The sequence below is a fragment of the Hippoglossus hippoglossus genome, chromosome 10, assembly GCF_009819705.1.
Source record: "Hippoglossus hippoglossus isolate fHipHip1 chromosome 10, fHipHip1.pri, whole genome shotgun sequence".
NCBI lineage: Eukaryota > Metazoa > Chordata > Actinopteri > Pleuronectiformes > Pleuronectidae > Hippoglossus > Hippoglossus hippoglossus.
Genome location: NC_047160.1, coordinates 3,985,821 through 3,997,188, shown reverse-complemented (window position 1 = coordinate 3,997,188; position 11,368 = coordinate 3,985,821).

Sequence of the window (11,368 nt, the reverse complement as noted above, 5' to 3'; positions counted from 1 at the left end):
CTGAGTTTATGAGCATGAAGCATGACTAAACGTGAATGCGAGGTATTACACCACCGCTATGGAAGGAATAAAGTAAAGCAGCATATATCTTGGGTAACTGAAAAACATGGCTGAATACTGGTTTTTACAACACAACAACAACAACCTCTCACCTCTTCCAGCTTTTTGCTCCTGACAAGTCATTATTGGCACAATCACAAAAGGTCATGTCCCATTAAAACAGTGTTTGAGATGATCAGTGCTACTGTTTGTACAGGGAGGACAGCCACAGTTTCAGGTAACACATCAGGCACATTTGCTCAGGACTCAGGCTTGTTCAGGCACAGGTCCAGTTGCAGTCCCCTCACAATGGTTTTGTGTACGTCAAATTTTACTTTCAGGTTTGGGCAACACAAGGGCTGCAAGCCTTTTTCTGTCTTTTTCTTTTTTTGAGGATCTATAAAAATGCACCATAACTGAGAATATAAGTCAATCATAGCACAGGGAAACATATTTATTCCATATGATAAATCTATAAGCTGTGAGTCTTTGTGAGAAGCTGCAGCATCAGTTATGAGGCCGTGTGGATTTACTTCCACAATATCAACAACACCTGCAAGAGACAGGTGTGTGTGTATGTGTGTAAGCAAACGTACACACACAGCCTTTTATTCTCTTACACACACACGGCACAAATACATTCAAAAAGCTTCCTCAGGATAGCGGAGTGAGTGTGTGTTTGTGTTTGTGTGTGTGTGTGAGACAGAGTGGATGTATTGCAGTTCGCTGCATTATTGATTGGCTCAGTCCCAGGGGCATGTGATACAGACTGGCCATGTTGATTTTCCACTTCTCACACACACATACACACACTACCTCACTGGAGTTACACACACAGAAAGGTTCAAATTCACGAGACGTTTTTATTTGTTGTATGTGTTGAAAGACTGAGATAAACACAGGGATAAAAGGTAAAGATTGTGCATAAACTCACACACACATACCCTAACCTCCTAACCCTCCTCCCAAACCTAAAGTCTCACATCAGTATCAAGTCACCACGTTGGCTGCACTCACCTTCAGGCCAGCGAAGTCACCTAGACACATAAAGTTATCAAGTTGCTGTCGGAGTCACCTGGAGTTTCCTTTATTATTCATCTGGCTCACATTGAGCACTTGCAGAGACATCAAACTGTCTTTTCATGTTAAGTGGAGCTATATTGGGTTGTATTGATTTCACCGGAGTCATTTCAGGAAGATCGAGCAACTTGATATGATATCAGGATGTCAATGAAATAAACAGAGCTCTCAGAGAGATATGTTACAGTCAGCTCAGGTGGACTTGCAGGTTTAATTCTCAGACTACCTGCCCATGAATGTACCACTGAACTATGAACAAGAACACAATGCTGAGGCTTACACAGATTTAACTAGCTGTCATGTCAGTCATGAGTTATTTGTAAAGGCAGGTGTATGTGAGTCCCATTAAAAATGACACGTGTATTGACCACTGGGGAGAGCAAACACCCACAGTGGCTAATTTATTGATTAACAGTGCAGCCAAACAAACTGGGATGAAATGATTCATTGCTATGCATTACCTTACCTCATTTAAAAAAAAAATACTTGGTGGGGGAGGGAATATTTAAATCCTTTACACTGGCAAAAGTCTTGCATGAAAGTCAGAGCAGCAAAATGCACCATCCAAGTAAGAAGAACTTGTTACATCCATTTATTACTCTACAGTACATGGTGATGCAGCAAGGTGTGAGCAGCATCTTACTGCTGACGTGGATCAAATATTAACACATTTCTATGCAGTTCCCCGATGGTCCAGAGACATAAATCGGAGGGTTTGTGAGATGATTAATGTGGAAGAAAAAAGAACAAAATCTACTTCACCGTTTTCTTTTTTTTTGCCTATGGATAAAAGCTTCTTTTTGTGAAATATTAGAAAATTCTACCTCTTTTGGGCATTGGACATCTATTAAATGGAGAGGCAATTTGCAAGCTGGTGTGAATAGTCACACAGCAACTATTCAGCTATTTACAGCCAAATGAACGACTCACAGACTGTAGGTAGAGATAGACGACAAGCCTTTACTTCCTCCAGTTGGACAAAAAAGATGCAAAATTCTCCCACATACAGGCGCTGCCATCCTGCCCTGGTGCCATCATCTGGAGCCTAAGTCAATTGCAAGTCAGCCTCACCTATTGTTGGAGCCATATTGGAAAATTATATCAAAATGTTCATAGTAAAGTATTTTAAGTTAGATTTATTTGAATTGTGGAATATTAAATAGCATGCTCGTCATAAGGAGCAATAAAGAGAATATGGTTGAAGAAAAGATCATGGTTTTAATAAAAATAGACTCTCTCATAATGGTCACTAAATGTTTGTGCCAGAGCTTCTCCCATGATTCTCAGAAGTGGTCCAGGATCCAGCAGCTGCAAAAAGCATTGTTGGCTATTTACAAATAACACCTGATTTAAATGTACTCTCAGTTGGGAGTCTACTAGGTACACCTTGCTATGATTAATGCAGTCCTACACAACAGAACTGCAATAAATCCTCCCTTTATGAAGGATATAATGTCCCAGCTTTTGTTGAAACTGTTTTCGAGAGTTGTTGATTCAAGTGTTAAATAAATAAATTAAAACTTTTGACAGGGGTTGGATTTATTAGTGTTCTGCTGTACAGGATTGTAGAACATTGCAGGCGCTTTTGTGTTTTAACACAAGTGCAGGTTGTTATATCCGAATTTATATAATAATAACAAAAGTGTCTGCCCGGAGAAAGAAAATATGCTGAGGTTCTGAAAAGTAAGCATTGTAATTAACTTGTATTCCCTCTTGTGTCTTCCCCACAGTGGTGTCACACAAATACAGAAAACACACACACACACTGACGTGAGAAGACTGGCGAGTTGATCACTGAGCTATACCGAAAGGCACTCTGTTGTTCCATTAAATCATGACCGATACAGATAACTGACTATGCAGAGAAAATTCTTTGATGGAGAAAAATAAATGGACATAGGCTGGAACTTCTGAGTTCAAAGAGTGATCATCTCCATGTTCAATCAACAAGAACCCAGACTCATGAAGGGATTATTCAGTACAATTACAGACCAGCTCTCCCTGTTTCAATTTAATACCCCTGAGCCACTTTAAACCCAGACTGTCATGCACATGTTTTGTTTTTTTTTGCAACTCTGGTTCATACCAATCTCTCATGATTTATTTATGTCCAACATTCTTGAACTAATTGCAATATAAACTCTTCTTAGGAAAAAAAACCCCATTCTGTATATTTAAAGAGCTCGATGTAGAAGCAGTATGAGGTAATGGAGGAGACATTGCTTTATCCTGCCGCCTTAATTAGTACACATTATGGTCTCAAGCGATGCAGACTGAAAGAGGGTTGTGTGGAGTTCAGACGCACACTGGAAGATGTGATGTTCCCAAAGAACAATCAACACATACAATTCCAGTGGAATTTGGAGGATGTGTGCTTTATTAGCAAGTGATGAGGACATTGGAAGACAAAACCTAATTAAAGCAACACAATAAATATGTTGTAGATGTTGGGAAAGCACAACATTTATTTTGTGATGAGTCAAATATGCCTGTACCTGGCGGGTTAAAAATTATTAATTGGTGTGAGGACAGTTTTACACTTTGAGCTCAGCTTACTAACAAAGCATCCTCTCCTCAGCGATGCCCACCAGAGCAGGGTTCAGGACTGTGGCACCGCTGTAGCATTATACCGAAACAAAACAAATCTTAAAGTAATACTCCAGTTTTAGAAGATGAATGAACGGAAGACTCAGTTGCAGAAGTCTGATTAAGTTGTAACTGTGTGTACAATGATTTGTGTACACTGTAGATTGAGCATGTGCAGTGTGGCTAAGCAAAAGACAAGTTGTAGGGGAAGCCGTTAGCCTGGCAAGCCTCTCCATTGTTTATTTTGTAATCAACAAGATGGCAAAACAAATTCAGAATCTCCTAAACCAATAATGTTGGGGCAATTAAGCTAAGGTTTACAATTACTACACCAGTGAGCTTAGTGTTGTATTAAGCCTGACTTCTACTAACTGACTACACGTCTATTACCAAGCTTCTACAACCACTTTTATGTGGATGCACAGTGGAAATTAAACTTTTACAATGCAGTGCTCATGTCGGCCTATAGGCCCTAAGTATTTTCTCCATTCACGCTTATAAACTGGACCTAATTAAGTTAAATGAAGGATGGAGTTGTGGTACAAAGTTCTGTAAAACTATTTTACGCAGACCTTTAATTTTTACAGTTGTATTATTCCCATGGCTAAGACTGAGCTATCGCCCTAAATATCACACTGGAGCCACAAAGGTGTAGGCTAACAGTTTTAGGCTAAGTCGTAAACAATAGTACTCAGATTAGTGGCAGTCATGGAGTTGATTGGATGGCAGCCTCATGGTTCCTCTCAACACATCACAGAGACCACAGGGGCCAAAAATACAAGGTGAAATGATTACAGTTGATTATGTAATTAAGAAATCAAGAAATGAGCACATGTGCCATATAAGCTCCAGTCTAAACTTCATTAAAATGGAAGAGTAGTCTCTTTAAGCCGGATCGTCACTTTCAATAGTGCAGTAGCTGTGCTTGAGCTCCACTTCCACTGAGAGATCGAGAAAGGTAAAGTGGATGTGACAGATAATGAATCAGGAAGTCAAACCGAGTCCACCCATGTGAAACCACAAATTCTTCATTAGCCATTTAATACACACTCATTTGGAAACACGCATGCACACTCTTACACACTCTTTTACACACACACACACACGAAAATGGGTTCACATGAAGTACAAGAACATGAGGTATGCACACACACACACACACCCCGACTCATTAATGCTAAATTATACTCAGCACATTGTGATGTAATGGAACAAGATGGAGAACTAACAGTTCTTCCTCTCAACTCACTGAATGATAAATGACAGTGTAAGTTCAACACAGTAGAATGATAAATGAGGGCACAAAGCAGGTGAAGGGATGTTCCAGACTGATATAGAGCAGACTGATAAAAGTTGTACTACAATGTATTTACTTTGTTGGTGTCAGTTGTCAACAATTTTAACGACTGTAGAAGAACAAAAATGTATTAATTCCTCAGTGGTTGTGCGTCATGTCTTGCAAAACATCAGTATGAGGCCGTAGCAAGGGAATTTATTTAATGAAAGATAATTGTTGGACTGACATTTTGGAATTGTATCGACTGTTTTGTAATCAGTAATTTCACAGGTAAAGGCAAAGTGGAGTATGAAGGTTTGGTTTGTGAACTTGAAGAAGTGACTTTGTGTTCACTCAAATGGAATCTGCATTGACCCTCTAAAGCCCACAGAGACTAAGTAATGGGGTTCAAACAAACTGAAGCCAGACTCAACAAAAACAACACATCAAACAATATGTCAATCCTGTAGCCTTCATCCAGCTGCTGAGCAATGCGAAGCCTGCTGCAAAGATGTAGCCTCATTGGGCCTCATTCACAAACAGTGCGTACACAAGGGTCTGTGCTCAAACCATGCCTACGATTGTTTGACATGCAAATCTGGGATTCTTCAATATGTTCGTACCCAAATTTGTTCATACTCTGCGAACAAATTTAGAACTTCCACAGACCATGCGTACGCACAAATGATGAAGGCCCGGCTGTCCTAGAAAATGTAAACACACCCTTTTAACTAAATGCATTATATATTAAAACACCATTTCTATAAATAAAAAAGCCTTTAATAGACAATCATTTTATTTACTATTACTATGCAATGACCAAATGTATTAAATAATCAGGAAATTTACGCCCTTACATCCTCATAATTTATTGTCATAATTAAAATCTTTTATATTTATACCAGTTGAGATAGTTTACTTAGTTTACAATAGAGTATATGAGAATGCTCATCTTGAAATGTAACAGTTTTGGCTTTAGTCAAATTTGTTATTGGTCTGATCGGTCACATTACACATCTGTAGTTGATTTTAACTGATTATTGGTAGCAAAAAACAAATCAGATATGAGAGCTTATAAAATTTGTTCTGCTACTTGCCAACCCTCAAACCCCACAAGAGGTGCGCTACAATGACATCCATGCCCACACACGCGCCATGATAGAGCGCACATCTGGGCCGCTCAAGGGTCGTTGGACGTGCTTGGACACAGCTGGCAGCAAGCTCCTTTATATTCCTGAGAAGGTGTGCAGAATTATCCTGGCATGTTGTGTCCTGCACAACCTGTGGCTCAGGGCATCCCCCCCACCACCTGGAGCAGAACCACAACCAGACAGGCACGAAGACACACAGCCAATGTGGGGCTTCCTGGCAGGGCTGCAGTGCTGGATCGCTATGCCTTAATGCAGCGTCTTTAACAATGGTAAGTTAAAATGCCTTATTTTAAAATGTTTACTGAATAAACTTTATAAACCCAGAAGGAAAAGTGAAATAATTCACTTTTCCTTCTGGGTTTATCCTTATTTTTCTTAAGCAAATGACACACACACACACACACATATTCAGTCGTGCACTTATTTATTTGCGAGGACATCCAATAACTGTTTCAGTGATTCATTCATTAATGTTTTCTATTCCTGTCGCAATTTCCTTCACTGCATCCAGGAGAGCCAGCTGATTCTTGTACAACCTCCAGACTCCAGGAAAGAGGACTGGGAAGTGGACTGTGTGGCTGGCGCTGGCTACTGGGAGTGAGAGGTCATCTGTGCTGCATCATCTGAGCCTATAAATGATATTGTTTAGCCCAATTAATTAACTGTTGCCAGCAGCAATGACATTTTCATTTAAATACAATTTTGTTCTGATTGAATTGCACTCGTTAATTACACAAGAAATTGCAAATATCTTAACAATAATGAAATAACTTACCTGTGGGTGACAGTTCTTGGTGGAAGTCATCACTTTCTCCCTTATTCCCTGAACAAATTCCACTTAATGATGACCGTCCAATAATTGCTGCAGCCTCTAATCCTGTCAGATCTGATATTCCTTGTCCTCCTCCTGTTTCCTTTTTTTTTCTGGTCTGCGATTCCTTTTTTGGCATCAACTTTGATGTCAAACCATTTTTTTTTTTTACTTGTGCCACCGTCCAAACCTCAGGGGACATTCAACACCTCAGTTATTGCAGCCCAGGCTTCATTTTTTATAAACATCGTCACTCTGGAGGACGTGCTACAGAAAAGTGTGCCATTTGTGGCTTCCACATCCGATACAATTATTTCAATTTCTGCTGTTGTGAAATTCTTCTGTCTTTTATATTTTGGGGCCGTCTCTTATAACTTCAACTTCTCTGTTCAATTAAGAATGATTCTGATTCAAAAGCATACGCAAGGTGGTGAGAACAAAATTGGCCTGTGAGCACGTTTCATGAATCCGGCAGCGATTTTGCACACGCCCTTATTTTGGTATATTAGTGAATGAGGCCCATTGTGTCTAAGTGACTGTGGCAACTTTCATGCCGTTTGCATTTTTCAAAGATGTGTTGGGTCTTGGACCCAGGTCCTTGTCCACAGTACCTCCGTGCCGACACTTTTAAGCAGCAAATAAACAAATGTTATTTCTTACACCACATCCAGTTAGTCAACTCTGTTTCACATCCATTTGGCCAGTGCCCCCCCACGAGGAAGTATTATGTATTTACACAGAAATTAATCAAATACAATTTGAAAACAACTTTTGTGCAATAGAATTAGCCTCGTCAGTCACATGTACATGTTTTCTTATTTTAATTTAATTCTCACTGCAAGGACATGCAGGTTGATCCAAGACTGGTGTCGGGTTTCATGAACCTCAACACAGTTGCAGGTGCAAGCATACGATAAATCTGGCAAAAGTCCAATGCTTGGATAGCGTGATACAATCTGGATAAGAGGCTGGAACAAGATGGACATATTATTAGTGGGAGGAATATTTTATCAGCAGGTGGAGCTGGGGCAGGCTTCAGTAATGGATGGAAATAAGTACCTCTCAAACCTCCTCCCTGTAAAAGGAGCCAGCAGTTTCCTAATGAGTGTGTGCAGGCTTCCCCCAATAGGAAACTGGTTTTATCCAAAAAGGCACAGAGTCACAAGGTGCTCACACACACAGATCCAAATTACCAAAAAAATTGGAAAGTGTCAAGCCGCTTTCCAATTATTGAATCAGGAAACAGAGCCAGGTGTGTTAACCCTTAACAGACATTTAATGGTTTTGTTTCTTTGATTCTGTGACAATTTACCAAAAATGACCAGTGCTGCTGTGGTACACATGAATGCAGACTGGTTTGAAAAAAAATGTATAATCAGAACAGTATTGCAGACTACATTCAGTTTGATGTGTGATGTATGACACATCTCAAGTGGCTTTCAAGAACCTCCTATAAAAGAAAGTCAGGTCTGGGAAAAAAATATAAAAAGCTGTAAGAACTAGCACAATTTATAGTGCAGCCTGTATAATCTGTTCATTAAAATGCTTCTCATTTCCCCAAAAAATTTGCATAAGATGTGTGAGAGGAATCACTCAGGCTACTGTGGAGGAGCAGAAATGGATATATTTGAAAACTTCACTATACCATATAAGTATCTGACAAACAAAAGAGAAGAAAAGTTGCACAGCATTTCAAACAGCTTCAGTAACATTAACTCAAACAGAAAAAAATAAGAGTGGTCTCTGTATGTGTGTACACATTCACACATGCAGCATATGCAGCGAAGCTTTCAGGCTTTGCACAAAGCACCATATTATCCTTCACATCTGCATGGCTTCCTATTCAGCTCTCACTGCTCATCTACATGAACAATGCCTGGGTCCCACTTTGGTCCCGAGCCAAAGGATCCTGATGTGAATGGAAATGTAAAGAAGTTCAGGAACAGACTGTGCTGCTGCTGGGATGCTCAGTGTCAATCCAATGAGCAGACAACCCACACACTAGTTACACCTAGAAGCATTTTTTTAATTGAAAATGTCAATTCAAATCAATTACACATTAAACATCGATACTAAGGCCCAATCCTGTTTCATCCCGTGGCCCTACCCCTACCTCTTGTTTTCGAGGGCTGTCTTGCCCCTTTGAAACGGAGTCACAAGGGGTGGTGGTTGAAATCTTCCCCTACGAATTGGGACAGCCCTTCAAGAAGTCGTTACATCATCAGTAGTCGTCGCGAAAACCTGACACGTCATCAGTAGTCGATGCCAGAATACGGGTTTATCATGCAAAAAAAGATCGCTAGCATGCTAACGTTTTTTGTTTAAGGTTGTTGTGAAAAAAGTGACCATAATACATCGAAATGATATTAAACTAAGATATTACAATCATTATCGTAATTTTTAAATCCTCATTAATGGAGAAAATACTACATTTGTGGGTCTCTCTCCCAGCTTGCTGGTGATTCGCAAGGCATTCTGGGTACCACTCCGTTTGAGTCCGGGGGATTCACATCGGTTTCGTCTGTCAGCGCCACATCTTGCTGCTTTGGCAGAACCTAACTCTACACATCAGACGACTGCCAAAGACCAAATCTACAAGACCCCCATTTTCATGTGACATCGCGCTCAGGGTGGGAATCTAAAATGCTATTATCAACAGAATCATGTTCCTCTGCTGGGATCCAGTTTTATAAGTCTTACAAACAGGGAATCTGACAAACTGTTTTCGATTCACAGCTCCCGAACTGATCAGCAACTGATGACAATGGCTAGTTCAAATCTGGAGGGACATCGCACCATGGTTCAAGGTCAAACGTATAAACATATTTGATAGCTTAGCTACAGTTAAACAGCAGCTAATGCTTAAACCTGGATCACAGCAAATCAACATTATTCTATTCTTGAAAGCATTTGAGCATCCCACCCTGAGCATATATAAAAGGTTGATGTAACCTCCGGCTCCAAAAGATGAAGCCTATATGGAAGTGCTGAAAAGTGTAATACCACGGAGATCTGGCAGGGGCTGGATCCCAAAAAAAAGTTTGGCTCCATAAAGTGCCATTAAAAAAACATTCTCCCATTAAATACTTTTTTTTTGTCAGAGGTTTTTCCGTGAGTCATTATGGTCTAATTTACTAAATGCTCTCCCGTCCCTAAATGCTCTCCATCTGAAAATAATATTGATTATAATTAGATATTAAAGCTTAAAGTGCTGTAGGTTTGGGGGCGTGTCTGTTTGATTGACACAGACTCTGATGTCTGACAGGCAGCTGTTGAGACTAAAGAGAGATTGACTGGAGGGAAACTCAAGCTTAATTTCTTATAACTTCTTGTATGTGGTTAAACAGTAGCATTGTAGTTGTTGTGTTTACCTGCTGAATGGATGTTGCATTTCTGGGTGCCAGGCTCTTTATTTCTGCTTTAATCTGATTTCACATGTTAACGGTCACTTATCACCCACTACTTTCATTCATATGTTTCCTATTTGATTGTGCTCACGTGCTTTTGTGTGTTTCTTACTATCCATCAATCTACCAGAGGCTGACAGACTGAAGCTTTGGTTTATGATGATGACGTGAAAACAACTGGACCTCATCCATCACATCACGTCTGTGCAGTTCACATGTTGAGGATCAGGTCTTCACACACAAGGTCAGCAGATATTCACTAACAACACTATAAATTCAATATTTGTATAATGTAATGTATAGGATATTTTAACTAACTAAAGTGTTTTTTTGTCGTACTGTATGGAGCAGAATATTTGCTGCCATTCTTCAGGATGTGGAGGAGAGAGACTGGATAACAACATCCTTAATTCTTTAATGAGATGTGATGATGATGTAAATAAACCACCTTCAGTTTCCTCTGATGAGATGACAGACCAACAGAACATTGTCCATCATTCTCTGTATTCACAGGTTCAGTTTCATACCTTTAACACTTTTAAAACTAGAAAAACTATCATTTAAAAACTATTAAAATGATGGGGGTGGGCAGGACTTGGTCCTTCCTGAAGTCATTTCAACTGTTTTGAGAGCTTTGAGCTCCAAGTGCTTGTCACTGCACCAGGTCACCGGGTGGTCGATCTCCCACCTGTAAGCAGACTCGTCCCCACCAGAGATGAGTCCAATGAGGGCGGTGTTGTCCGTACTTCAGGAGTTTGATGAACTGGTGACTGGAGGTGCAGCTGTCAGTGTATAGAGAGAAGAGCAAAGGAGAAGAACACAGCCTTGGGGGGATCCGGTGCTGATGGTCCGGGGGTCAGAGAAATGTTTCCCCAGCTTCACACGCTGCCTCCTATCAGACAGCAAGTCTGTGATCCACCTGCTGATGGAGTCAGGCACGCTCAGCTGTGAGAGCTAGGTTCCTGGGGAGTCCAGGTGCTGGAGGATGAAGTGGAGAGCATGTTTACAGCATCTTCTA